The sequence below is a fragment of the Monodelphis domestica genome, chromosome 8 (assembly GCF_027887165.1).
Source record: "Monodelphis domestica isolate mMonDom1 chromosome 8, mMonDom1.pri, whole genome shotgun sequence".
Taxonomy (NCBI): Eukaryota; Metazoa; Chordata; class Mammalia; order Didelphimorphia; family Didelphidae; genus Monodelphis; species Monodelphis domestica.
The window spans coordinates 105,175,265-105,203,207 of record NC_077234.1 but is presented as its reverse complement, the minus strand read 5'-3'; the positions used below and the strand labels follow the sequence as shown (position 1 = coordinate 105,203,207).

The following is a 27,943-nucleotide window of genomic DNA, read 5'->3' as shown; positions in this document are numbered from 1 at the left end:
TAGCAGAATGGTGGCACTATTAGGAGAGAAAAGGTAGCATATGGGAGAGATGTTATGAAGGCAAAAATCAGCAAGTCTAACAAAGATATTAGATGTGAGGAACTGGAGACAATTAACAAATGTTGAACAAAAGTATATTATATAACAAAAGAATTAAATGAATATAATAATATGAAAGCATAAATATTATCTGAGCCACTTGAATTTGAAGGAATTCTGTTTGTACAAAAGAATAGGAACATTGATTACATCTGTTTCTTTCCATAGGATTTGTTAATATATAAGAAAGTATTCCAATATGAAAGATGAGGCTACAGAATTTCAGAAAGATCTTGTTCTTAAAGGTTGGATGACATATAAGACAACTGGAAAAGAGGACATAACAGAATGATCAGTGAGTACCAAACCCAAGTATGTCCATGATCAACAAAAGTACATGTACAATTGGATAGGATGACCAGCAGGAATTAGACCAAATGACTGTATTTTTACTTGTTAACACAAAAAAATGGACGAAAGCATAGCCTAGTCATGTGATTAGAACAAATGGTCTAATGAGCTCTAGAATGAGGAGCAAAAATAAAAGAGAAAGGCCACATGTAATCATCCAGTAATCATAACAACAGGAGAGTACAGGCTGAATGAGGTTCACCAATCTAAGGCTACCCAGTAGGTAAGAAATTGCTGCTAACCAGGGCAGAATTAGACAATAATACATCTGTAATGGGACCATATGAAAGATGTCTAAAGTAATCTTGTAATGTTGAGGTCACATCACTTCTCTCCTGTACACAATCAAGATGACTTTCATTACTGACTGTCCTCGGGTTTGTCAAGGGATTCCTACATTCCATTTATGACTAGTTACACACCTATTTTTGTTAAGTATTCAGTAAATCAGAGCATTTGATGCTCCATTCCAAAATGGGTCTCTTGTGATTTCCTGACTAGGTTAGCGTGCAGTCTTTAAATTAGGATAAGTCATTTAGAGGAACAGTAGCTTTTAAGTAGAAACAGGCTCCTTTTTAAACATCCCACATTGCTCTCTGGGATTCATTTACTTCCACCAAAGCAAACTTTCCTATTTCTCTTCAAAAACTGCCATATGATCTTCTCAGACTCATCAGCCATTTTATTTGTGCTGTGAAGATTCTTCATTGAATCATAAATGGCTTAGTTAGATCCTCTTTGCTGCATCTCTTTACTAAAATTAAAAGGTTTAATAAATATTTGATTATCATTAAAATCTGGCACCAGCCTATGAATATTTTCCCTTTTAAATATCTAGTGAGAACTTCATTTTTGTTCACAGCTATCCTTAATGTTTTATTTGCCTTTATTTCGATCCTTCTGAATGTTTATTTGGGGGTGGGGTACATTTCACTTTCTCTTTGGACCAAGCATAACTTTCCAAGTAATTGAGTACATTCCATCTCTATTGGGGCTCACTTAGGTTATCACATCAATTAGGCATATTGACAGCATGTTTACCAATTATGATGGAAAGCTAGGGAGGAAAAACAAACAAATATAAAACTAAGAATCTTTTTAACTGAGCAGTTGTAATAAACTTTTAAAGATACTAAAAGAGGAGAATGACATCAAGATAAAAGACTGTTCTATTAGGGGTAGCATTAATCTGTCATCTTTTTTTTTAATTTTATTCACCTATGTTGCCACAATGCTATTCACCTTTGTCAAGATTTGCTTATAAAAAAACAAAACAAAACATGGAACCAGACTGTAGAAATGACCCATAAAGTCAGTAGGCTCATCTTTTATCAAGATCTGTATTTCCCATTGCTAAAGAAAGAGTTTTGTCTAAACCATTTTGAAATGACTCAAAAGAATGGGGCTTCTACCACCTCCCTAGGGAAATTATTTCATAGTCTAATAGTTCTCACTGTTAGGAGACATATTACAGATACTGATACTGATATTAGACTGCGGAATAATTTCCCTAGGGAAAGCAGGGGAAGCTCCCTGGCTCAAGTCGTTTAAAACCTGTCTAGACAAAACACTTAACCTATTTTAGGGGACAATCCTAAAGTTGCCATGGGATGAGTGAGATGGCTTCACAGACCTTTTCCATGGCTAATGTCTATGATTCCAGGAGGCATATTACCAATCCTTGGGTTAAATTTACTTTTCTTTAGTTTCATCTTTGTTACATCCCACTGAACTTCTCTTTCCTCTCTGTTTCTAGCCTTTGAGCACATCAAAATTAACTTGACCTTGATATAGACTCAACATCAATTTCAGGTACTAGCGACATTGTTTTGCTTGGTCTCAGGAAACCAGTAGCATCACACCTATCCGTGGCGTATTGTTGCTAGTTCCCCTTTCCTGCTACCCCTACCCTCCTGCCCTTGTCACCACTACAGTTTTGCCTGAGCATCTTTTGGTAAAGCATGCAAATGGATTTTCCTCAGTATGGCCTGTGAAAATTTCACTAGGGCCACTTGTTCAAACTAGATAGTATGAAGTGTCAAGCCTACCAGAAGAGGCTGTTTTTAGGGCATTAGAAGACACGGTGTCAAGAGCATCGGTGGGAGCAGACTGTGTGTGCAGCTGTTCTTTCACATTATATAATAGAATCTCCATATTTTAACTCTTGGCTGTCACAAGCAATTAACAGGGAATGAAGAAAATAACTTCAAATGCTCATAAATAACTAGGAATGTTCACACAAATTGAAAAAGGGAACAGGACAATTCAAGTTCCTTATCAAAATATTCCTCAGTTTTACCACACTGCATTCTGACAAGATGATGCTTCATTCTCCTTCAGCAATGTTGTTTAGTCAATTTCTTGTCTTTCCACTTTATGGATACCGAATAGTTCTATCTCTTTTATTTGGAAATATTTTCTCCTGCTTTCCTAATCTTTAATACACTAAACTATCTAAAGATTACAGCAGAACTTGGTAGATAAAAATGGTCTAAAATATGAAGCAAAACAAAGCAAAACAGGTCTCCAATTTCTATCTCCATGTCCTGCACTGTCAGGAAATGTGCAGTTATAAATTGTGTTTACTGATTTTCACATTATTTATAAACTCCAACCAGTGAGTTGTGATAGTGAAAATCCTTATAGGAGTAGAATAGATCTTTGTGGGAAGCTGTTGAAAGCTGAGATTTTAAGTGCCAGAGGAAAAAACTACAACTGTTCATCTCGCCAAAGCATTAAAATTTAAACTTTCTTCTTTTTTTGCAAAGCAAAACAATATCCCTTCCTTCCCCCAAGAATGAGAGGTTCAGGTGGTTTTCAATGTCTAATCTAGGAGAAGAGAAAATGTCTATAATTCTGTCTCTTCTATTCAAATCCATATGTCTGGATTCATAGAAATGTTACAGGAATTTGTTGAAATTGTTGAAGATTTCTTTGACTAGAAAAGGAGTTAGGTTGTTTGCTATGTGGCGATGGATGGACAAAAGGCTAGGCTAGTATCCTTGAAATTCTAAAAGAACAAGGGAAAGATCTTTAGTCCACTGAGTAAAACTTTTAAAAACTTTATAAAAAGAATTTATAAAAATAATCCATACAGATATACAATTACATAAATTGATATGTAAAGGAGAGAGAAAGCATCATATAATAGTAAAGAGAATTCTAAGCCAGAAAGACATAGGTTCAAATCCTGCCTTAGTCATTATAAGACCTTGAACAAATTACATAACTTTTTAGCCTTGGTTTCATATCACAAGAATAGGGATTATTCACCATAATGTAAATGGTGCATTTACATAAGACTCCCCTCAATGGTGGAGAGCTAGATTACTCAATACCTGCTTAAAGGGGAGTTTGGCCTTAAATTTTAGAAGACACAGAAACTCTTCTAGAAAAAAAAAAACAGAGAGAAAGCAGATAGATATTAGAAGAAAGACATCCAGAGAAAAGCCATGATCCCAGCATGTCCCCGATTTCCAGTTCACTTCCCTATTCATAGAATTTCCCACTGGGAGAAATCAGAGACTATCTCAGCTAAACTAAGATATCTTCTCTTAGATGAACTCATTTACTGAGATAGTTGGAGTTTTTAGACCTGTATAATGTTTCTCATTTGTTTTGTTACTATTTAATTAAATAGGTTGTTTTGATAATCTTTATTAGTGATGGTCTTTAAAAAATTTTTCATAACAGATATTTGATGGGAAAAATAATCAAGCCTTTGAATAATAAGCTCTATCCTTTCATCTTTAAGGGATTGAAACCAGGTAAATTGCTTGAATGTAAAAATCATTTTCCATAGACTAAAAAATGGAAAATAAAAGAAGGAATAGTTATAAATCTACTCTAATGACCCATCTTGGAGGAAAGTAGAAGAGCTAGCCTTGAGGATTCCTCCTGACCCAATATAGCCAGGAATCCAAGTTTTCTTTAGAGAGATATCAATGAGATTACAAATTATATATATTTATATCTCCTAGGAGCCACATTTAAAAATTTATGGTGAGATAAGTATAAAAACTCCATGGACATGTATATAACCTTATACCTATAAAGTGTTTATCAAAACTTAAAATAATATTTAAATGTTAGATATTATGTTGTTCCTTTTTTTGCTATTTTTTTTAGATTACATGTCAACCTGAAAAAACAAAAACAGAATTACCCAAGAAGTTATAATAGGAGTTTTATATAAAAATCTAATTAATCAGGCAAGAGGCAAAGAACTTCAGTCCCGGGTCTTTCAATGACCTGAAGAATTCAAAATGCTTATATACATTTTTAGACACAGGGCAGGTCACATCCCTCTTGGGGAAGAAGCACTAACCAGTTTAAAATGGCTGGGAGAGACCTAGAATGAGTTGAAGGCTAGGATCCCTATGAGCGACCTAAAAATAAAAGAAGAAACTAAGAATACAAAAAGGGTACTTAAGATTTGTTTTCTGCTAACCCTGTCTTGAGTGATCAATAAGATTTTATTGTTAAATCAAGGGGATTTGTGAAGAAAGTTTATCAAGGACAAAGGGCAATTCAGGGTTTCATAAAACAAGCTTGTCAGCATCTACATAATTTTAATATTTATTTTCTGACACTTTAAAATCCATGTTTACTTCCAATTTTTCTCCCTCCACAAGAAGGCAGGCAATATGTTATAGGCTGCACATATTACTGTACAATACATATTTCCCTATTCAAAATACTGTGAAAGAGGATACATATTGCTTACACTAAAGAAAAATTCATGGAGGAAATAAAATGAAGAATGATATGCTTCAAGGTACTATAAATAATTTAGAAGATATAATTTCTTTTCCTTTTTCCTTGATCACTTTAATAAATAAACCAAATAGTGGTATTATTGGATCAAAAAGCCTACACGGTTTAATAACTGTGAGCATAATTCCAGATTGCTCTCCAAAATGGTTGGAACAGTTCATAGTTCCAACAACAATGTATATATCATTTTTCTACTTTCCCTCCATCGTTTATCATTTTAGCCAATCTGATAGGAATGAGTTGTATTTCAGAGTTGTTTTGATTTTCATTTATCTAATCAATAATGTTTTAGGGCAATTTTCCAAATAGTTATATATAGCTTTGATTTCTTTATTCAAAAACTGTCTGTCCATATCTTTTGACCATTTAGCAACTGGGGAATGGCTGAGATTCATATATTTGACAATTTTCTATATATTCATTTTACATTTCATAAAGCTTTCTTTTTAAAAAAAATTATTCTATCCATAAATCTGATAGGTAATGTATTCTCTGGTCTTCTAATTTGTTTATAATATCACCCTTTATACCTGGGTAATGCATCTATTTTTATCTTACTTTGATAAATGGTACAAGATATAAGAGAATATCTAATTTCTGCCAAACTGCTTTCTAGTTTTCTCAATAATTTTATCAAATAGTGAATTCTTATTCCAAAAAATTGGAATTTTAACTTTGTCAAATATAAGACTATTATAATCTTTTACAACTATTTCTTGTATTCTGTTCTACTGATCTACCCAGTACCAGATATTTTTGATAATAATTGCTTTATAATATAGTTTGAAATCCGGTACTACTAGATCTCCTTCCTTAATATTTATTTCATTATTTATTTAGATTTTCTTTACCTTTTGCTTTTCTAGTAAAATTTTGTTATTTTTTCTAATTCAGTAATTTTTTTTGGTATTTTTATTGGGGTGGTATTGAATAAGTAGATTGCTTTAGGGAGGACTATCATTTTAATTATATTGTCTCTGCACATCCAATAACAATCTTTATTTCTCCAAATATTTAAATCTGACTTTGTATTAAAAGAATTTTAGAATTATGGTCATATACTTTTTGCATTTTTTTGGAAGATAAATTCCTATGTATTTTCTTTTATCTGTGTGTATTTTAAATGGACTATCTCTTATTACCCCTTCTTACAGAACATTGTTAGTAATAAGTAAAAATGATCATAGTGATGTGAGCATATCCTGCTACTTTGCTAAAATTGATACTTTTAATTAATTTTAATTGAATCTCTAGGATTTTCTATATGTATCTTCATATTATCTGCTGTTCATGGTCACCAAATATGTTAACTTTATGTTTGGTCTTAATATTTAATTTGTGGTCGCCAGGGATTTAATTTCTAAATCCCAAAATGAATTCCTGAAGTAAGGTGGAATTTATGGTAGTTTATTTTTACAATAGATGGAAGATATTAAGGAAGAGAGAAAAGGAGGGAGAGAGAGAGAAAGCTCTGGTTTCCTCTGAACCAGTCAGAAATACTAAGGTACCAATCAGAGGAAAGTAGTCTCAATATGATGGGCCTTTCTTGGACGTCAGCCTTTACACTCACCATGGTGACCATCTAAAAGAAAAGCATTCTCCTGCATTAGCTCCTCCAGGGATCCAATTCCACCACCAAGTGTCTTTACTTCAAGTCTGAGTGTCTGTCTTCCAGTCTCTCCTCAAGTGTTTCTCTTCACTCCAAGCCCAAGTGACTGTCTCTTTCACTCCAAGTCTGAGAGTCTCTCTTTACTCCATCCGAGAGTCTGTTTTCCAGTCCAACCTTGATTGATTGCTCCTCCAGTCCAACTCTGAGTGACTGATTGATCTTCACTCCAAATCTCAGTGACTGATCATGATCCTTGTGTGTCTCTGTTTCCACTATTTAAGGATCTTTTTCTCTTGTATCACCTCCCCTAAATTTTAAGTCTACCAATCACAGCAGAGGCTTCTCTCCAGGACTGCCCACTCTTTCACACATGGGTCACAGACCTCCCACTCAATGTATGAAATGGGAGTTCATACCTTTTTTGGTTAGTTCACACCTTTTTGTGGTTGTTTCATACCTTTTTGTGGTTAAAATGGATAAATCTACTTTAAATACTGAGTTTACATTTTGGGGATTAAAATCTAAAAATAGACAGGGGATTGCAATTTAATCTTCACAATAAAGGAAGAGCTAAGTACCAAATTTTAATTTATCACTCCCAATCCAATTTTATTTTATTTTTAACTTAATTGAGTATATTCAATAAGAAGCTTTTATCTATAAATTCTACTTTCCACCCACCTATTAATGATATTATTCTAAAAATTTAAATTTATCATTTCCTCATAAAATTAAACATTTTGACCTCTTTAAATCTTTTATAATTGTGCTTTCATCTTATTTTCTTGTTTCTTCTTATTCTTGTAAATCAAATTTTCTATTTAGTTATGGTCTTTTCTTCAAGAGTATTTGAAAATATTTTATTTTTTAAAATAATTACTTGTATGATGACACTTAGCTTTGCTGGGTAGATTTTTCTTGCCTATTAACCAATCTTCTTTGTTCTTTGAAATGAAGCATTCCATGCCTTTTGTTATTTTAATGTAGGAGCTGCTAAATCTTGTGTTAACCTTATCTTATTTACATGGTATTTAAATAGTTTCCTTTTAGTTGTTTATTTTCTCCTTAACCTGGAAGTTCCAAAACTTAGATACAAAGTTCCTATGACTTTTCCTGTTGGGATCCCTTATAAATGATGATGAATTTTTTCAAGTTCTATTTTATTTTCTAATTCCATCACTTCAGAGAAATTTTCTTTAATAATTTCTTAAAGGTTAATGTTTAAATATTATTTTTTATTATCATAACTTTCTGGTAGTCCAAGAATTCATATATTGTCTTCTTGTCGCCAGTTTTCCAGATCAGTTCCTTTTTGTTTTTAGTTGTCATTTTAAAATATATAACATAACAATAATATAATACATATAATTTGTTATGAATTTATATTGTTTTATAATAAACATTCTTATCCAAGAGAAATAAATTATGACATTATCTATGTTCAAAAATTTACATCTCATTATATTTCCCCACTCCCTTCATCATGCTTCTCCTACCCAGAAGGCGGGTTATATAATTTAGATTGTGCATATATTTTCATATAAGCCATATTTCTTTGTTCATCATGTCACAAAATAAAACACATTGTTTACATTAGAGAAAAGTTCATGGAAAAAAAATAATGTTAAGAATGATATGATTTAATCTGCATTTGGACTCCAACTCTTCCTTTAGTTGTGGTAATATCATTTTTTTGTCAGTAGGCCCTTGCAGTTGTCCTGGATCCTTGCCTTGTTCATAATAGTTAAATCATTCATAGTTAATCATCAAATATTATTGATGTTATTGAGTAGAATTTTCTTCTTGTTTTGCTCACTTGACTTTGAATCACATCATATAAGTCCATCTTTTTATTTTTTGGTGATCAACTTATTTATAATTTCTTATGAAATAATAATATTCCTTTATAATCTTATATCACAACTTGTTCAGCAATTCTCCTCTTGAATGGTCATTCCTTCAGTTTCCCCTTCTTTACCACCACAAAAAAGAGGTGCTGTGAATATTTAGAGCATATAGCTTCAACTGATTTTTTTATTATTTTCCTATTTTCTTTAATTTTTTATTTCTTTTAATTTAGTGTTATTTCTTGTTGCCTTAAGAAGTTATCATTTTTCCCTTGCAAATTTTTAATTTTTAATGAATTTGTTTTCTTAGTTTTGGGATTTGTTTTTCCAGTTGGTTGGTTTTTCTTTCATAATATTCCATATTTCCTTGCATTTTCTCCTAATTTTTCTAATTTCTGTCTTGATTTTTAAGATCTTTTTGAAGTTCTTGTTTTTTTACTTGTTTCCATCTTATGTTTTTCTTTTAAGGTTTTGAAAGTGAATGTTTTAATTTTACCATGTTCTTAATTTGAACTTTAATCTTTTATATATTCAAAAAAGATATCTATGATTGGGCTCTTTCTTTTTTTGCTTACTCATATTTTATTTTTAATTTTTAGAGTCCTGTTTCTTAATTGTCAATTTTATGTGTGTCAGATTTTTCTTCCTGAGTTTGAAGAATAATATCTTAGTGTTTAGTTTTTATTGTTCTCATTATTTCTTGAGATCTATAAAAGTCTTTGGTCTCTTGGTACTTTTTAATTTCTATAATACATAGTCCCCAGCAATGCTATCATTTTCAACATTCTTATACCTTGTGGTTTCTACAGAGGCTGCATGCTTACCCCTCTCTCCTGGAGCAGCCATTAGGAACTCTACTCTCCCAGGGTTCACTCATTTGTATGTATTTGTGCCTTCTTCTCTGTAGCCACTGTTAGTTGTGAAATCTAAATAGCATGCATAAGCCTCAAAGTCCTCTCTTAGTCAACCACAAAAACAGTCAGTTGGTTTAAGATTCCAAAGTTGAACCTGAGGCATACACTATTGTCTCCAGGGCCTACTATCTGTTTATTTTCATCAGATAGCTTTCTATAGCACTCCCTACTTCTTCTCAAATTTTTCCCCACATTGGGAAATTATTTATCCTGAATTCAATCACTTTTGCTACCTCAAAATTCACTTAGCATTATTTTAAAACATTTGTGAGGGATTTTTGAAACTGAATTAATCTTTTGAACCTTATGTCTTTTTTCTTCCATCTTCCCAGAATATTTTTCTTCTCATCAACTTTTTTTTTTTAATACTGAAGCTCAGGAAATAAAAATACTGAAAAGTTGGTATTGTTTCTATAGTTCTTTGTATTCACCGTTTTGTGGCTCTAACTATTCTTTAAGTGAGTAAAAGTATGATAATGCAAACTCATTCTTTGTAAGCTAACACAGTCTTCAGAACAATCCTAGTAAGAAACAGATTTGCATCTCATACTGTACCTATAAGAATTTTTTTTATTTTAAATTATTTAGCATCAAATTTTCCATCTCCCTCCCATTCCTTTCCCATGCAATGAGAAGGCAAGAAATATGATACTCACACATATGTTAAATTAACTAAATCATATTTCCATATTAACCACATTGAAAAGAAAGCAAGAAAAAATAAGTAAGAAAATTACATGTTAGTTTACACTCAGAATCCTTAATGATTTAGAGCATTTATTTTCTTTTTTAACATGGTTTTATTTTTTTAGTTACATGTAGAAACAATTTTTGACAACTATTTTCTTATGCTTGAAAATCCATATATTTTTCTCTCCCTACCATCTCCCCCTTCCTTATGCTTGAAAATCCATATATTTTTCTCTCCCTACCATCTCCCCCTTCCTCAAGGTGGTGAATAGTCTAATATAAGTTATACCAGTACTTCATGTAATCCATATTTTCATTTTGCTCATGTCATGATAGAAGACACATATCACACATGCAAGAGAAATCTCATGAAGGAAATACATTGGAAGAGAGTATACTTTCATCTGCATTCAGACACTAATAATTCTTTCTTTGGATGTACAATGAATTTTCATCATGAGTCAATTTGTAGTTATGCTGGGCATTTGCTTTGCTAATAATGATTTAGTCATTCACTGTTAATTTTCATAAAATATTTATCTTGCTATACATATTGTTCTCTTGGTTTTGCTCACTTCGCTTTGCATGAGTTCATATAAATATTTCCAGGATTTTCTCATCTTATCCTGTTCATCATTTCTTATGGCATAATAGTATTTTATTAGAATCATATCCTATAGCTTTTTCATTCATTTCTGAGGTGATGGACAACACCTCAGCTTATAATTCTTTGATACTACCAAAAGATTTGCTAAAAATATTTTTACTATTATTTACCAAGGTTCTTCATATCCTTTGTAAGACTTTAGTTTCACTTAATTATTTATTCATTTCTTACCTATTTATAATTAGAACTATTAGTAGTTTTAATAGTAGAAGTGGTAATACATATATAATACATGGATTCTTGAAAGTCCTTAACCCTTTTTCAGTATGGTACAATGGTAATGAATCTGGATTTTTTGGTCAAAGAACCTAGGATATGATATTGCCCCCAGTCATTTATTATCTATGTTACCTATATTTAAACATTTTGTGCCCTAGTTTCCTCACATGCAATATTAGGACTAATCCCAGGCGACCTCTAAGATACCCTCCAACTCAAAGTCTTAGCCAGTGTTTCTTTCAGAGGATTGTTGATGATTGAGTAGTGTGTATATGATTTAATATGGTGGCAAGTTCTGTCTTCCAACACCAAAGTTGTCAAGCTAATTTGTACTTTAATAGTTATTCTCACAAACTCTGTGAGGTAAATTACTGGGAAGAAAATGAGTCACAAGTTAATTACAACTAACAAAATGATTTTGAGAGCAAACCAAATTGGAAAATCCAGGTCTCTTAAGTGTAAGCACAGAAATCACTTCCTCTGAGAACACTTTCTATGAATACCATTTGAATACTGTTAAATGCCTGGCATATTGATCAAGCCTCAAAGTCTACATGTATATGTATATTTATAAATGCTTCTTCCAAACCCTTAATGATTTATCTATCATTTTGTCATATAGTCTGTCCCTTTAAATTCAGAGGGCCTACTTTTTTAGAATGATTTTCCTCCAGAAGAAATGCTTGCCAATTCCTTCCTTTAATTGATGTCTTTTTTCTTTTGGGCAGAATTGAGCACCATATTTCCCATCCTGACACAGTAGTTAAATGTTATTGTGACACAGTAATCAATAAATACTAAGGTCCCTTTGGACTGTATTTTAAAATGTAGAAGACATTTCTTCTAGGCTTGTTTTTGTTGTTTTTTATTGCAAACTTTAATTTACTAAAAAAAAATGCAACTGCAAGTTAAAAAATGATGCTAAAGTGCTCACTAATTTTAAAATACACCACTTTGGTTCCTAATGGAGGAAATGTTGAGTCCTGTTGTTACCAATAAGAGGCATCAGGATGCATTCCTACAAATGTTTTAAATGAGATGATAGAAGGAAATGACATTTTGGAAGACTGTGGAATAGTGTTTGATATTTTCTCATAATAATATCCACTCACCCTCATCCCCAAAACAACCAAAAATAACTCCAAGGAATCAAAGCTAAAAGCAGGGGGGGGGGAGGACTTCCGGTCAAGATAGCGGCTTAGAGAAAGCTAAAGTACAGATTTCAGGAAACCCTTCCCTACCGAACTCAAACTATATGCTTCTAAGGCACCGAAATTCAAAATGAACAACAGCACAGACCCCGGGAATCCTCCTCCTGGATCTGGACCTGGATCAAAAGGTACAGCCCCCCCAAAAGCCAGAACCCGAGATCACTCGGACCTAAGGGTTAGGCAGAAGGAGGTCCCAAGACCCATCCACCCAACCCAGACTTCTGAGTCCAAGGCAGCAGAGGGAACCTCAGAGCCTCAGGGCCGGCTATCCTGAAGGCCGCTTTCTGAAAACAACCTGACCAAATCGCGGGGGCACCCAACACAGACAGCAGGGAAACAGAGAGAGACGGGGGAGCCTGTAGCCCCCTAACCAGATCCTTCCATCTGAGTCTCATCAAGGTCCCTGCCTCAGGGCATACTCAGTCTGAGGTTAATCCTATCAGCAGCACTCAGAGCTCTTGGAAGCCACGGGCCCAACCCCCCACAGAGTGCAGGGTCTTCTGAAACAACAGTAACCCTCAGGGCAGGCAAAAGGGCCTCAGAGCTGAAGGCCTCATCCTGAAAACAACCTGACCCAGTCAAGGGGGCACCCAGACAGCAGGGAAACAGAGAGAGACAGGGGAAGCCTGCAGCCCCCGGCTGGATCCTTCCATCCGAGTCTCATGGAAGGTCCCTGCCTCAAGGCATACTCAGTTCAACCCAGCGAAAGCTAATCTTATCAGGAGCCCTTGGATCTCAGGGAAGCCATGGCCCCTCCCCCCTCAGAGTATAGGTTCTCCTGGCCCCCTAAGGCACAGAAACAAACACCCCATGAAAAGGGCCAAGCCAGGCTCAGAGAGTGGAAGTAAGGCAACTTGGAAGCATCGGGAGGGAACTGAGGAGGGCAGTGACACCAAAACAGCAGCAATTCCTGGCTTCCCCGGGAAGACAGAACAACAACTGCATAGAACAGACAATCTGCCTAGGGCTAAAACCTCTGAACACCAGACAGAGATAAGAAAAGAAAGTCCCCCCCACTCAGATAGAGATGGAAAACTCCACAGAAGCACAAAAGCCCCAAAATTCCAAGAAAAACAAGAAGAAGGGGGCGACTTTGGAGACATTTTATGGAGAAAAAATACAAAACACAGAGGAGATAGAAGAGGAAACACAAGCAAATGCTCTGAAACCTTCTAAAGGAAATTAAAACTCTCCAAAAACCCATGAAGAATTTGAATCAGAAAGGATCAAAAAGATGGAAGCCCTCTGGGAGGAAAAGTGGGAAATAATGCAAAAGAAATTCACGCATCTACAAAACCAGTTTGACCAAACTGAAAAGGAAAACCAGGCTTTAAAAGTCAGAATTAGGCAACTCGAAGACAGAGAACAAGAATTAATAAAGCAAAGCCAGAAGACCAAGAAATTAGAAGAGAACATAAAATATCTCACTGACAAGGTGAAAGACTTGGAAAATAGAGGAAGAAGAGATCATTTAAGAATTGGACTTCCAGAAAAGCCAGAAATAAACACCAAACTCGACATCGTGATACAAGATATAATCAAAGAAAATTGCCCAGAGATTCTAGAACAAGGGGGCAATACAGCCACTGACAGAGTTCACAGAACACCCTCTACACTAAATCCCCAAAAGACAACTCCCAGGAATGTAATTGCCAAATTCCAAAGCTTTCAAACAAAAGAAAAAAATCCTACAAGAAGCCAGAAAAAGACAATTTAGATATAAAGGAATCCCAATCAGGGTCACACAAGACCTTGCAAGTTCTACTCTGAATGACCGTAAGACATGGAACATGATTTTCAGAAAGGCAAGAGAGCTGGGTCTTCAACCAAGAATCAGCTATCCAGCAAAACTGACTATATACTTCCAAGGGAAAGTATGGGCATTCAACAAAATAGAAGATTTCCAAGTTTTTGCTAAGAAAAGACCAGAGCTCTGTGGAAAGTTCGATATCGAAAAACAAAGAGCATGGAATACCTGAAAAGGTAAATATAAAGGAAAGAGAAAAGGAGAAAAATGTTATCTTTTTTCTTTTACTCAAACTCTCTTCTATAAGGACTACATTTATATCAATCTAGGTATACTAACATGTGGGGAAAATGTAATGTGTAAATAGGGGGGAAAAGAAAGACCAAATAGAATAACCTTTATCACACAAAGATTCACTCAGGAAGGGGAGGTGAAGAAAACTCCTATAAGAAGGAGAGGAAGAGAGTTTTTACTTAAACCTTACTCTCAGGGAAATCAACTCTGAGAGGGAAGAACATCCAGATCCATTGGGATCTTGAATTCTATCTTACCCAATAAGGGAAGGGAAAAGGGAAAACCAAGGGCGGTAGGGGGGTGGGAACACAAAAAAGGGAGGGAAGAAGAGGGGGGAGGGGGAGGGAACAAGAAAGGAAGGACTAGAAAGGGAAACATATCAAGGGAGGGGACAAGGGGGACTGATTTAAAGTAAATCACTGGACTAAAAGGTAGAGCTGAAGAAGAAAGGTTAGAATTAGGGAAGGATATCAAAATGCCAGACAATTCACAAGTCACAATCATAACTTTGAAAGTGAATGGGATGAACTCACCCATAAAACATAGATGAATAGCAGAATGGATTAGAATCCAAAACCCTACCATATGTTGTCTTCAAGAAACACACATGAGGCAGGTAGACACCCACAAGGTCAGAATTAAAGGATGGAGTAAGACCTTCTGGGCCTCAACTGACAGAAAGAAGGCAAGAGTGTTAATCATGATATCTGATAAAGCCAAAGCCAAAATAGACCTGATCAAAAGGGATAGGGAAGGTAATTATATTTTGTTAAAAGAGACTTTAGATAATGAGGAAATATCACTAATCACCATGTATGCATCAAATAATATAGCACCCAAATTTCTAATGGAGAAACTAGGAGAATTGAAGAAAGAAATAGACAGTAAAACCATATTAGTGGGAGACTTAAACCAACCATTATCAAATTTAGATAAATCAAATCAAAAAATAAAAAAGAAAGAGGTATAAGAAGTGAATGAAATCTTAGAAAAATTAGAGTTAATAGACATATGGAGAAAAATAAATAGGGATAAAAAGGAATACACCTTCTTCTCAGCACCACATGGCACATTCACAAAGATTGACCATACATTAGGTCACAGAAACTTGGCACACAAATGCAGAAAAGCAGAAATAAGAAATGCAGCCTTCTCAGATCACAAGGCAATAAAAATAATGATCAGTAATGGTACATGGAAAACCAAATCAAAAACTAATTGGAAATTAAACAATATGATACTCCAAAATCGTTTAGTTAGAGAAGAAATCATAGAAACAATTAATAATTTCACTGAGGAAAATGACAATGGCGAGACATCCTTTTGAACCTTTTGGGATACAGCCAAAGCGGTAATCAGAGGTAAATTCATATCCCTGAGTGCATATATTAACAAACTAGGGAGAGGAGAGATCAATCAATTGGAAATGCAAATAAAAAAATTTGAAAGCGATCAAATTAAACCCCCCCAGGAGAAAACCAAACTAGAAATCCTACAAATTAAGGGAGAAATTAATAAAATCGAAAGTGATAGAACTATTGATTTAATAAATAAGACAAGAAGCTGGTACTTTGAAAAAACAAACAAAATAGACAAAGTACTGGTCAATCTAATTAAAAAAAGGAAAGAAGAAAAGCAAATTAACAGCAAATTAACAAATTGTGGTATATGTTGGTGATGGAATACTATTGTGCAAAAAGGAATAATAAAGTGGAGGAATTCCATGGAGACTGGAATGGCTTCCAGGAAGTGATGCAGAGCGAAAGGAGCAGAACCAGGAGAACATTGTTCACAGAGACTAATACAGTGTGGTATAATCGAATGTAATGGACTTCTCCATTAGTAGCGGTGTAATGTCCCTGAACAATCTGCAGGGATCTAGGAGAAAAAACACTATTCATAAGCAGAGGACAAACTGTGGGAGCAGAAACACTGAGGAATAGCAACTGCCTGACTACAGTGGTTGAGGGGACATGACTGAGGAGAGACTCTAAACGTACACTCTAATGCAAATACTAACAATATGACAATGGGTTCAAATCAAGAACACATGTGATACCCAGTGGAATCACGCATCGGCTATGGGGGGTGGAAAAGAAAATGATCTTTGTCTTTAATGAATAATGCTTGGAAATGATCAAATAAAATATTATAAAGTTAAAAAAATGGGGGGGGGGGGGGAAACAGACAGAAGCCTAGAACTAAATGGCCAGGGAAAACTAGGAAATAAGATTTTTGGCCTTACCTCACCTCAGTCTCCTTGCCTTATGTAATAATTAAAATAGTTGAAAATAGTAGAAGTAGTAGAAGACTTAAATTGTTGCAGATAATAGAGTGGATGAGTCAGGTGTGACCTCTGAAAATATGTTTTCACTACATTGTTTTGTTTTTAAATCAATATATAAGGTGGTCGCCAGGGAAATATTCCCAATTATTAAAATATACCCAAGTCAGCTGGGTTTTATAGAGATTTTAATTAATACAAATGAGGAATTAAGAAAGAGAGAAAGAGAGAAAAAGGAAATAATGAGAAAAGGACTATACCAGCCTAGGCTGGCATGAGCCAGCCTAGGATGAAAGGGATAAGTCAGTCTTTTATCACTCACCAGAAGATCTGTCCAAGCAAGGATTCAGAGCTACAGAGTCTCCTCAGAAGGAGTTCCAGCCAGCATCAGCTTCCCTCAGACTGTTTCAAGAGACTGTTCTTTGCTCTCAGATTTTCATCTCCTTATAAAGGGAATTTTCTCCTATGTCACCTCCCCTAAGTTCTCTCATCTACCAATCACAGTAGATGTTTTTCAAAGGACAGATCATTCTTAGTTCACACCTAAGAAGACTAATCTTTTGAGTAATTCACACCTGAGTAGACTAGAATCTCTGAGTAAGTTTCTCACCTCTTTGCTCCTTGTAAGTTCACAAGTTGCCTGACCTTTATAGGTACTTAGCACCCTTTTGTATTATATCCAAAAACAGGCATAACTTAAGAACTTTTTGTCTTACTATAAGTATGGGTTTAACTTTTCATTGTTCAGCAAAGAGTTTACAACATTATCTTCCCCTAAGGCATGCTTCATTATGGTGAAGTAGAGTTCTTACATTCCTGATCAAGTACCTTCACTGCCCAAATGGGGAATGGTCTTAATCCAACCTTATGAAGTACAGTCTGGGAATTTTTTAAGGTTTACAATTAAACCTTATGAAGTAGGGTCTGAGAATTTTTTAAGGTTCACACTTAGGCCTGGGGGCAGAAACAGAGTAAATAGAGTAGAATCAACAGGGGGACAAGAGTAGCAACTTTACTTTAATTGTCTTCCTTCCCTATGATACTATTCAAATCCTCAGACAAGAGGATCCTTAGAGCAACTGTATGTGATGCAACTTCAGCTCCGGATATCTCTGGTAGCCCACAGTTAGAGATTGAAAGGGTAGACACCACAGATAGGTTGCCAGCAAGGGTATTGGGAGATCCTGGGGGACATTGACTAGATTACCTGTTATGCCTCAGGTTGCAGCATAGGAGAGGAAGAGTGATGAGGTAGCCCACACTTGTGAGTATGTTACTATGGGACCAGGATCTGTCAGCTGTGATCACTTACAAGAGAGGAGGGTCCCAGATTGCTGACACCAGAGTAAGTTGCAGTGTCAAAACTGCCAGCTCTGGTCAGAACTCTTGGAATCCATCATGGACTAGAACTTAAGCAGGGGATCCATGAATACATTAAGACCCTGTATTATAAAAACTTGAAAAACTAAATAGGATCCAGGTAAAAACAAACATAAACAAATTATGAAACCTGGACTAACATAGCTGAGTACAATTAGAACCCTCATATTCTAATAAAAAGTCAATAATAAAATCTATTGGCATGGCCACTAAAACATTAAATAAATATTAAATGAATGAATGGATATGCACAAGTAAGGGAGGAAAAAAAAAACCTAACTATTGATAGTTAATATGAGGATAGAGATGACCACTATTCAAAATCAGAGGATAGTAATATAAAAATATCTCCTTCAAAAACAGCAAAAAAAAAAAAAAACACAGTAAATGGCCTCAAGTTTAAAGAGAGTTTTTGAAAGAGCTTTAAAAAAAACTTCAAAAACCAAATGAGAAAAGTTGAGGAAAAATTATAGAAAAAAATAGGAGCTTTGCAAGAAAATCAGGAAAATTTTGAAAGAAACATCACTCAATTATAAAAAGAGATTCAGAAACTCACAGAAGACAATAATGTATTTGGAACTGGAATTGGTCAAGGAGAAGCTAATGATTTCCTAAAATAATAAGAAATAATAAGCAAAATCTAAATAATTAACTAATAGAAGAGAACAAGAAACATCTTATCACAAAAACAAATGATATGGAAAATAAGCCAAGGAGAAATAATTAAAGAATATTTGAACTCCCAGAAAGTTATGATCAATAAAAGAGTTTAGATAACATACTCTAAAAAATCATCAAGGAAAATTGCACAGAATTCTAGAATCACAGGCTAAAATATAAATATGAGTTTTCTGATATTGTTTAATCCAAATTGTTTCCCTTCCTTCTTAAATACCTCCTCTCAAAGCTGGAAAGCAATTCAATCTGGGTTATATATTTATTTTCATGCAAAACTTGTTTCCATGTTATTCATTTTTGTAAGTAAATAACTTTACAAAACCAAAACCCCAAAACATATATTCAAATAAACAAATGATAAATCATTTGCTTCCATCTGCATTCTTCCTCCAACAGTTATTTCACTGGAGGTAAACAACATCCTTTCTCATAAGTTCCTCAGAATTGTTTTGGATCATTGTATTGCTGTATTAGAAAAGTCTAACACATTTGATCATTAGACAATATTGCTGTTACTCTGTACAATGTTTTCCTGTTTCTGCTTTTCCCTCTGAATCTATTCATATAGGCCTTTATAGCTCTTTCTGAAATCATCTTGTTCATTTCTTATAACACAATAGTATCCCATCACCATCATATACCACAATTTGCCCAGTCATTTCCAAATTGAGGGACATCCCTTTACTTTCCAAATTCCTTATCACCACAGAGAACAGTTATTAATATTTTTGTACCACTAGGTCCTTTCACATTTTTTATCTCTTTGGGATACAGACAGAGATGCAATATTACTGAATCAAAGGATATGCATTCTTTTATAGCTCTTTGAGAATAATTCCAAAATTGTCCTCCAGAATGGTTGGATCAGTTCAGAACTTTACCAGCAATGCATTAGTGTTCCAATTTAGCCACATTCCTTCCAACATTTATAATTTTCCTTTACTGTCATATTAGCCATTCTGTGAAGATTAAATTAAATCTCTTCCCTGATTGTGAAGATTAAATTAACTCCCCTCTCCATTTTTAGATTATTCACCAAAAATGTAAACACCCTACTTATAGTTGAGTGGGAGGTTTGTGACCCTTGTGTGCAATAGTGGGTGGCAAATCAGAATCAACTGACTGTCCCCTGGGAAGTCCTAAGCAAGGCTTTAAATTATGATTTGCCCACATAAAAAGTGGAGGAAGGCACAGGAAGTGATGCAAAAGAAAGTGTCTTTAAAAGAGAGTTACAACTTCCTGTGGAAATTTTGTCTGAGATATTCAGCGGGGCTTCATGTTCTGCTGAAATTCTGAGTTTGAGTTGGAGACTAGTGAAGAATCAGCTGACTAGACCTGAGACCCTGTACAGGTTGAGACTGCCCTTGAATCTCTCCCTTTGGACTGACACATGGTGAGTGAAAAAGGCCGACTCCTTTCCTGAATTTTCTGAAGAGACTAGCCTCAGGAGAGACCTACTCTATTGAGAGAGTATCACTGCATCCTCAGGTCCTTGGTTACAAGGACCAAGGCCTCTCTGGTTAAGTACTAAAGTAAACTCCCCTGTTTTGAGCCAGGGGTCAGAGCAAAATACTTAGTGCTTAGGCTAAATATCTTACCCTATCCTCTCTCTTGATTTTCTTACTTCAATCTTTCTATATTTTGTAAATAAACTGTAAATAAATCTCTTTTGAATTAATTAAATTCCTGGCAACCCTAATTTTGAATAATCTAGCCAAACCTTTTTCATATAATCCCCTTTTTTTTCCTCTTTACAATTCTGATAGGTGAGAGGTGGTACATCTGAATTGTTTTAATTTGCATTCCTTTTAAAAAAAGTTATTTAGAACAATTTTCATATGATTATTGATAGATTTGATTTCTTCATCTGCTTTGAATCCTTTGACCATTTCTCAATTGGGAAATAACTTTTATACTTATAAATTTGACTTCATTCTTTATATTTTTGAGAAATGAGACCTTTATCACAAAATTTTGTTATAAAATTTTCTTCCCAATTTGTTGCTTCCCTTCTAAGTTCTAAAGGGTCATGAAAATTTGAATACTCTATAACATATTTATTAATGTATCAGTTTTGATCAAGATCTCCCACCTCTGATAAGAAATAATATCACCATCCAAAACTAAAAATCTCATTCAAGTATCTGTTTCTCTTTGAATCTCACAACTGACAGAATGGGAATATTATGAGCAGACCCTTTTAGTACCAATTTGAAAAAAAAAAAGAATAATGTATAAAGTCAACCTGTTATGGCAAGGGAATATTGCCTATGTACTTGTTTACATTCTCAGTTTCCTGTATCTGAATAGGCACACTTGTTTGTATTAACATGATGCAAGAGTTATTTAATACATATTAAGTTCAAGATGCTAGGACTTGGAATATTTGGGGGAATTGCTTTATATGTTATTATATTATTATTTCAGTGTTCTTAGATTTAATTAGTGTAGATATACAAATTACTTCTTTGTAACTGATTAAATGGTCTTCAAAAACCACTGAAGAGAAAAATAATCACTTTGTTGCCAAACTAGTAACTTGAAAAAATTTTAATTGCACTAATGACATTATTTAGGTCTAATTCTGGATTAAACTTTTGCTTTCTCTTTTTTCCTTTACCACTCTCTCAATCAGAAAGACATTCTTTAAAAACCACTTAAAAAGAGAAAGAAAAAGAAAGAAATACTGAAATTTTTGCCTCCCAATTATCTAGATTGCTTTTACATGATAAATGATGAAATAATTAAAATCAAAATACATTTTATTAGTTTCTTACAAACTACTTGTGTCTTAGCCAAGGCATTATGAGTATGTGGAGCCTTATAATTTTCTTTTATATAATCCTGAAAAATGTTGATCAATATAGCAAAATTACTAATTTTTTAAAAAATCAGGAAGGAAAAAAACCTGGTGATCAAAGTCTTACTTTTTTCCCATTTTAAAAATTTACAAACTGAGAATGAAATGTTATATAACTTTTCAGGGCCACACATTTAGTTAATGTCTGAGGCAAGATCCAAAGTCTTGGCTTCCTAAATATAAGTGTAGTGCACGACCCACCATTTAAACTTCCTCTTTCTGTGAAATAAATCTATAAAACTAACCATTTACAATTTTACTTAGTACAATGAAAAACAGGAATAACAAATGAAATCTTATTAGCAATACTCTAAAATAGAAGAAATATTTGAGATAAACTTCCAAGGCTTATGAAGGATTTGTATAGAAAATTATTAAGAATTTGAAGGCTTTTTACTGAACCTGGTGGGGCTACACCAAAATAACAAAAAAAAATATATTACGTATATATATTTATAGACCTGTAAATAGGATGATTTAATTAACAAGATATTACTTTATTGTGATAGATACAGGAAGAAAAATCTATACATCAAGAGAAATAATTAAAACAAAAAATGAATGAAGGATATATAGCATTACAGAACTCAAAAAATCATAAATTTAGAACTGCAAGGTTCCTTATGGTATTTATAGTCCAATTCTTTCATTTTTAAGATAATGCATTATAAATAGTTAAATGACTTATTTGGAGCTCATGAATATAGTAAGTAATAGGGTACAAAATAAAATGCAGGTATTACTTAAATCAACATGTTTTTCATGGATATCTGGAATCTAAAGTTATGTAATAAAGCAATAACCTTATGACAATTTAGTAATAGTTTTTTTTAATAGATCAAAATAACAGATAAACTATTGTTAAACAAGCAATTGAGGTGGGAAAATATCCCTATGTTTAGAGGAAGAAAAAAAAACCAAAAACATTCCTGTAATAGATGCCTTATTTGACATAATTTCTGAGAAAACTGGGAAATAACTTAAAAAATTAGGATGAAATTAGTATTTTTTTTAACCATTGACCATTATAAACCCCAAATCAATATGTGACCTAAACATAGTCACAACATTTAAAACAAATCAAGAAGAAAGGAAGAGGATAACTTAGAGGGTGACGTCTTAACTAAATAAGCTATATGTGATTATAAAATGTCAAATATGGAGTTTTAATTACATAAAATTTAAAATATTTTAAGTAAACAAAATAAACTTATATCTGAAAATATCAATCTGCTGTGAATTTTTCTTAATGCTAGTGTGCTAGTGACATACTGATATCTCAATTCAATATCCTTAATTCCAATTACCACTTTAAAAATATATTGGGGAGCAGCTGGGTATCTCAGTGGATTGAGAGCCAGACCTAGAGATGGGAGGTCCTGGGTTAAAATCTGACCTCAGACACTTCCCAGCAGTGTGACCCTTGGGTAAGTCACTTAACCCCCATTGCCTAACAACCCTTACCACTCTTTCTGACTTGGAACCAATACACAATGTTGATTCTAAGACAGAAGGTAAGGGTTTAAAAAACAAACAAACCAAAAAATAAAAAAATAGAAAACAAAACAAAACAAAAAAACAAATATTGTCTCACATTAACATATACTTTAAATATCACTACTTTTCAGTTACTTTAAAAATATATAAATCAAGAGTTTTGAAATTTTGCAATTCATACCACAACCCTTCATTCCTCCTATATTTTAACTTCCTAGTGGGTTCCATTTTCCCCCTACTATTCTTCAATAAAAGATTAGGTACTTGTTAAATATCTTATAGAAGAGATTTACAGATTACATGCTAGTGTGGTATGTTGGTGAGAAAAGAAAACTCAGTGGTAGGGGAAAAAAAAGGAGCCAGTTGCCTAATGGCAAAAAGAGGATTTAGAGCTGGAAAAGACCTTTGAGCTCATTTGGTCTAATATGCTTATTTACAGTATAGTTTTAAGAAATTGAATTGGTCATTCTTTGTTTTAATACTGTGGGTTTTAAAATTAATAAGCAATAACTAAGTATTATATTTTACAAAGTTCTATTAATAATAAGCAAAGCAAAAGAACTGCCTGACTTCAGCCCGGTCGCAGGTTCAAAAGAGCACAAGGGAGGGGTTACAGCCACTTAAATACAATCACGCAAAACATGGGGATGCTGGAAAACGGAATTTTGGGAAAACCTAAGGAACTTCTGGGAGATGAACTCCGAAAGGCTCAAAATCTCCATTTATAATAACACATCTCCCCTATGATCCTATTGGGAAACCAGTTTCCCCAAAAGGATCATGGAAACATAATCAACTTAAAAATTGTAATAATTTGTGGATAAGAGGAGAAGAGAACAAAACAAATTATTAGTAGGTTGACAAAAAGTCAATTTGTGAGCAGTCCCCTTTGGCATAGGAGTATACATTCAAAACAAAATTATTTCAACCCCCCATAGTTCAATTCATATCCCCAAATTCACTTTGGATCTTCTGGTACAGCATGTGGTCTCTGTAGGCATCTATCTTTGTGGCGCATTCTGGATTCTGGGAGGTAGCATGTTTCTCATCCTAAAATTGCTCAAATTTATATCAAAGTTCACAACAATAAATTGGGCTCCCTGAGGAAAATAATAATAAACACAGGGATGCCTGGCTGTGTTACGAGGTATATGAATCAATTTGCAAAAGAAAATTTAAAAAAAATGAAAAAAATAAAAATAAAAGAGAAAAATAACTTGTAGACGAAATACAAAAATATAAAAAGTTTTATGGCTAAAAAAAATCTAAGTAAAGGAAAAACAAATCTATAAAAGGTCCTTGAATCAGGGCCCAATTAAAATGAATTAAGCAATTATGCATTTACCCAATCAGTAGCCCAGACTATAGAAAGTTTGCCACACTATGAAAGACAGAAAAGGCACTAGATTATAGGAGCCAAGTAGGAGCCAAATTTGAGATACTTGCAACCTTGAACTCCAAATAAGTTCAAGTCCTCTTGTCTTGGATCAAAATTACATCAATCCTACCAGGATAGGTTGGTCTCTTTGACCTTGTGCTCGATTGGCACTATGCAGTTTAGCTTTGTGCTTCTTTGGCACTATGGCTCTTGTCCTGGAATCGGAATCATTAAGCAAAGTTCCATAAATTTTTTTAAACAATCAAGGGCATCATTTTTATAGTCTAAAGCTTTTGGGACATGCATTAATATTAGAACAAATGTATTTAAAACTTATATTAATGCAAAATAAAAAAAATAAAGAAAAATCATCTCAGTACTGGTGACATGTGCTTCAAATACAAAAAGGAGAGAAAAAAAAATAAAATTCAGATACTATATTGCACAAGAAATAAAAAATCAAAGGTTATTTTTTTAAAGTTTTAAAAGTCAAAAATATAGAGCTTAAAATCAGTGACACAGTGTCAGCCATGTGTGAGTACAAAATGACTTTCAGAATAAAACAGTAACACAGTAGATAATGTATATTCTAAGTACCAAAGTCCCCAAAATTCACAATAGCCCAGTTAATTACAATAGCAAACAAACCCACTATAATATTTCACATTAAGTTGATGTATTACATAAAAAAATAAAACTTATGAACTGATGGATATTTGTCACAAGTTTACAGATGTAGCAATTCTTTCAACCTTGGTAAATATAATTTTAAACAAAATAAAACTTATTTGGGTCTAGAACATCATGAAGAAATCTAGATTGTTCTTCTGGAAGTAAATTAAAATGAAGAGTTTTGCAGGAGGTCTTTTTCTTTGGCTTCCTGATTCATAGAAAAAACTTTGTAGGAACATTTTTTTTTCTTTCTCTACCTTCAATACAACATTATATATATAATCATCCATTCAGAAACCACTAATTCTATAAATTTATTTCTGAAGATCTCTTAAAATTACAATTAAATTCTTAGCTTATTAAATTCTCTAAAGGTTGTATATAATTAAACCAGTTTTATTGAAATCCATCTATCATCATCTATGTGACAATTAACAAAGGCAGCATGTGATCTTCAGTGGATCTAGTGACAAGGGTTTGGGCAAGATGTTCATGGGTTTATACAGAGATATTTTGTTCAGCAGAGGTAAAGGTACAAATTAAAGATCAATATAGGCAAAACATAGTAGCTTAAAATGATTCAGTATTACAGAAAGATATTGATTAAATTAAAAAAGATAAACTTAAAAAAGTTTAAACCTTAAAGCAATCAGAAAATACAATAATATAAAACAATGAGTAAGTGTACATAGGTCATGCAGTCAAAATCCTTTTCACCAATCTCAATAGACTTGTTCACTATTATAGGAGGAGAACAAACTCAAAATGGTTAGCAATAAGCTTCCAGATCTCTTTTAAAGTGTCCTTCCCCTCTCCCGATATTTATTATCCATTTAGATGTCATTTGTCAGCACTCGGAATATCCTTATAGAAGCACAGAGCAGAATCTCCACTCTGCATGTTGAGAGCAATTAGGACCTTTAGAACTTTGTCAAAATATTTCAGATTGGTTTGTAGCATAGGCATCCTGGCTTGTGGCATATTCTTGAGGAGAAGGAAATAAAGTGGGAAATTTCCAATGAAAATAAAAAGGCCCTGGAAAAGAATTAAGTAGATCCAAACTGTACTTTTTAGCTCCACCAACTCAAACTGAAGTTTAGGAGTTTCAAGCATGCTTTGCAATAGCATTTTTCCTGAAAGCGGCTAAATGGGGTTTGTTTAAAGAGTAAACATAAAGAAGTAAAACTGCTAGGGAAAACATTAGCATATTTGCATATCAGAGAAAAAATACTTATCCTTGGTATTTTGGGTCAAAAGAAAGAAGGAAAAAAATCAGGCTAATTCCCCAAAACTGACTTTAAATCTACAGATTTGGAACTAACTGCCCTCCCTGTGAAAAACCTTTAGTAACAGCCTTCTAAACTAGGAGTCCAGAATCAGCTTTAAAAAAATCTGCTTGAAAATTAGAAGGTGTGGGGTACTTTTTTCCACGCTGAAAAATGACAATGGCAGACTAGAAACACACACAAGGAGTGTGGAAAGGGATTGGGGCAGAAACAATATTATACGTCACCCTCTGTGGAAAAATAATGGCTGGAATTGGCAGGCTCTTGTAGCATGTCTGGTCTCTTCAAGAGGAGGCTCCAAGCTGGGTGGAGAGTGTTAAGGAATGCTGGCCAAGCAGATGGACAGGAGAAACAGCAGGCAGCAGCAGGAGGCAGGGCAGGGCTGGAGCATAGGCACACCCTGCTATGGATCCTTGTGGTAGTCAGTGACCAGGCAAATTTACTATATTTACTGTAAGGCTATCTGCTCAAAAAGATTTTTTTTTGAGAATTCGTAATCCCTTCCTGGTAAGTCAAAAGTCTTTAATCTTTTACAGTACCTCATGTTAAAAAGGATAAAGTCCATCTTTATAACTAGAGAAGAGCTACTGCCTTTTAGAGAGGAATTCTTTGTAATATAATGAAAATCATGCCCTGTCCTTGACAACTAAATAATATCTTAACTTCCAGGACATGGAAATGTCCCCTGAAAAGCTAAATTATCCTTTCAAGTCTGGGCCAAACCTATCAAAACATTAACTTGGGATGAAGAGAGGATACTTGGTTTCCATTGGTCTGAAGTATTTATTCTATAAATTGAAAGTATAGTGAGAGTAATGAAGTATCTAGTTTATATTTAATTGCATGCTGGGATATATAGCTAAGGTGCAAAGATGTAGAAAATGAATGGAAGGGTCTGTGCTGGAACTAGTTGGTCTCAAATCTTGAAAGATGGTTAAATGAGGCATAAATATTTCATACAACAATGCAGTCTACATTGTATAACATTATTCACATAACACAAAACTATCCAGGATACCTTTCATTCTACTGTAAACTGAACTATAATATATTCATGCTGACATGTAGCATTGATTTTTCTTTTATATATGGCTGGATTAATTTTCAAAGTTCACACAGACAAATGTACACCTTTCAGAAACAGAAGCAGCCAAATGAAAAAGATCCTGTGTAGAAAGCTCCATTATGCACTTTTCATTAGTAGATTTATGCATTTTTAAAAGCATCCATTTTTTGCATTTTTGAAGGTCCATACCTCCCTTGAGAGTTGCAAAAATACTTTGTAATATTTAAATGTGCAATATATGGAGGTTCTCTTACTCAAATTTAATTTGAGTTCAAGAAGAAAATGCAAACTTTATTTCCCCAAGTCATATTTTATGAACTAAATAGCTGGAAGTAATCACCCTTTTTATTTTGTTTTCTCCCAGAGACTAAAAACATCAGCAGCAAGTGGCACCAGACATGATTATGTGGATCTGAGG

General features: G+C 33.9%; 1 long non-coding RNA gene across 1 annotated transcript; it reads left to right on the top strand.

Moving 5' to 3' along the window:
• The first annotated feature begins 266 nt into the window (after positions 1–266).
• On the top strand, positions 267–27,943 carry LOC103100754 (uncharacterized). Its single transcript, XR_008913991.1, has 2 exons — positions 267–394; positions 27,890–27,943. It is a non-coding gene; the product is annotated as an uncharacterized LOC103100754 (long non-coding RNA).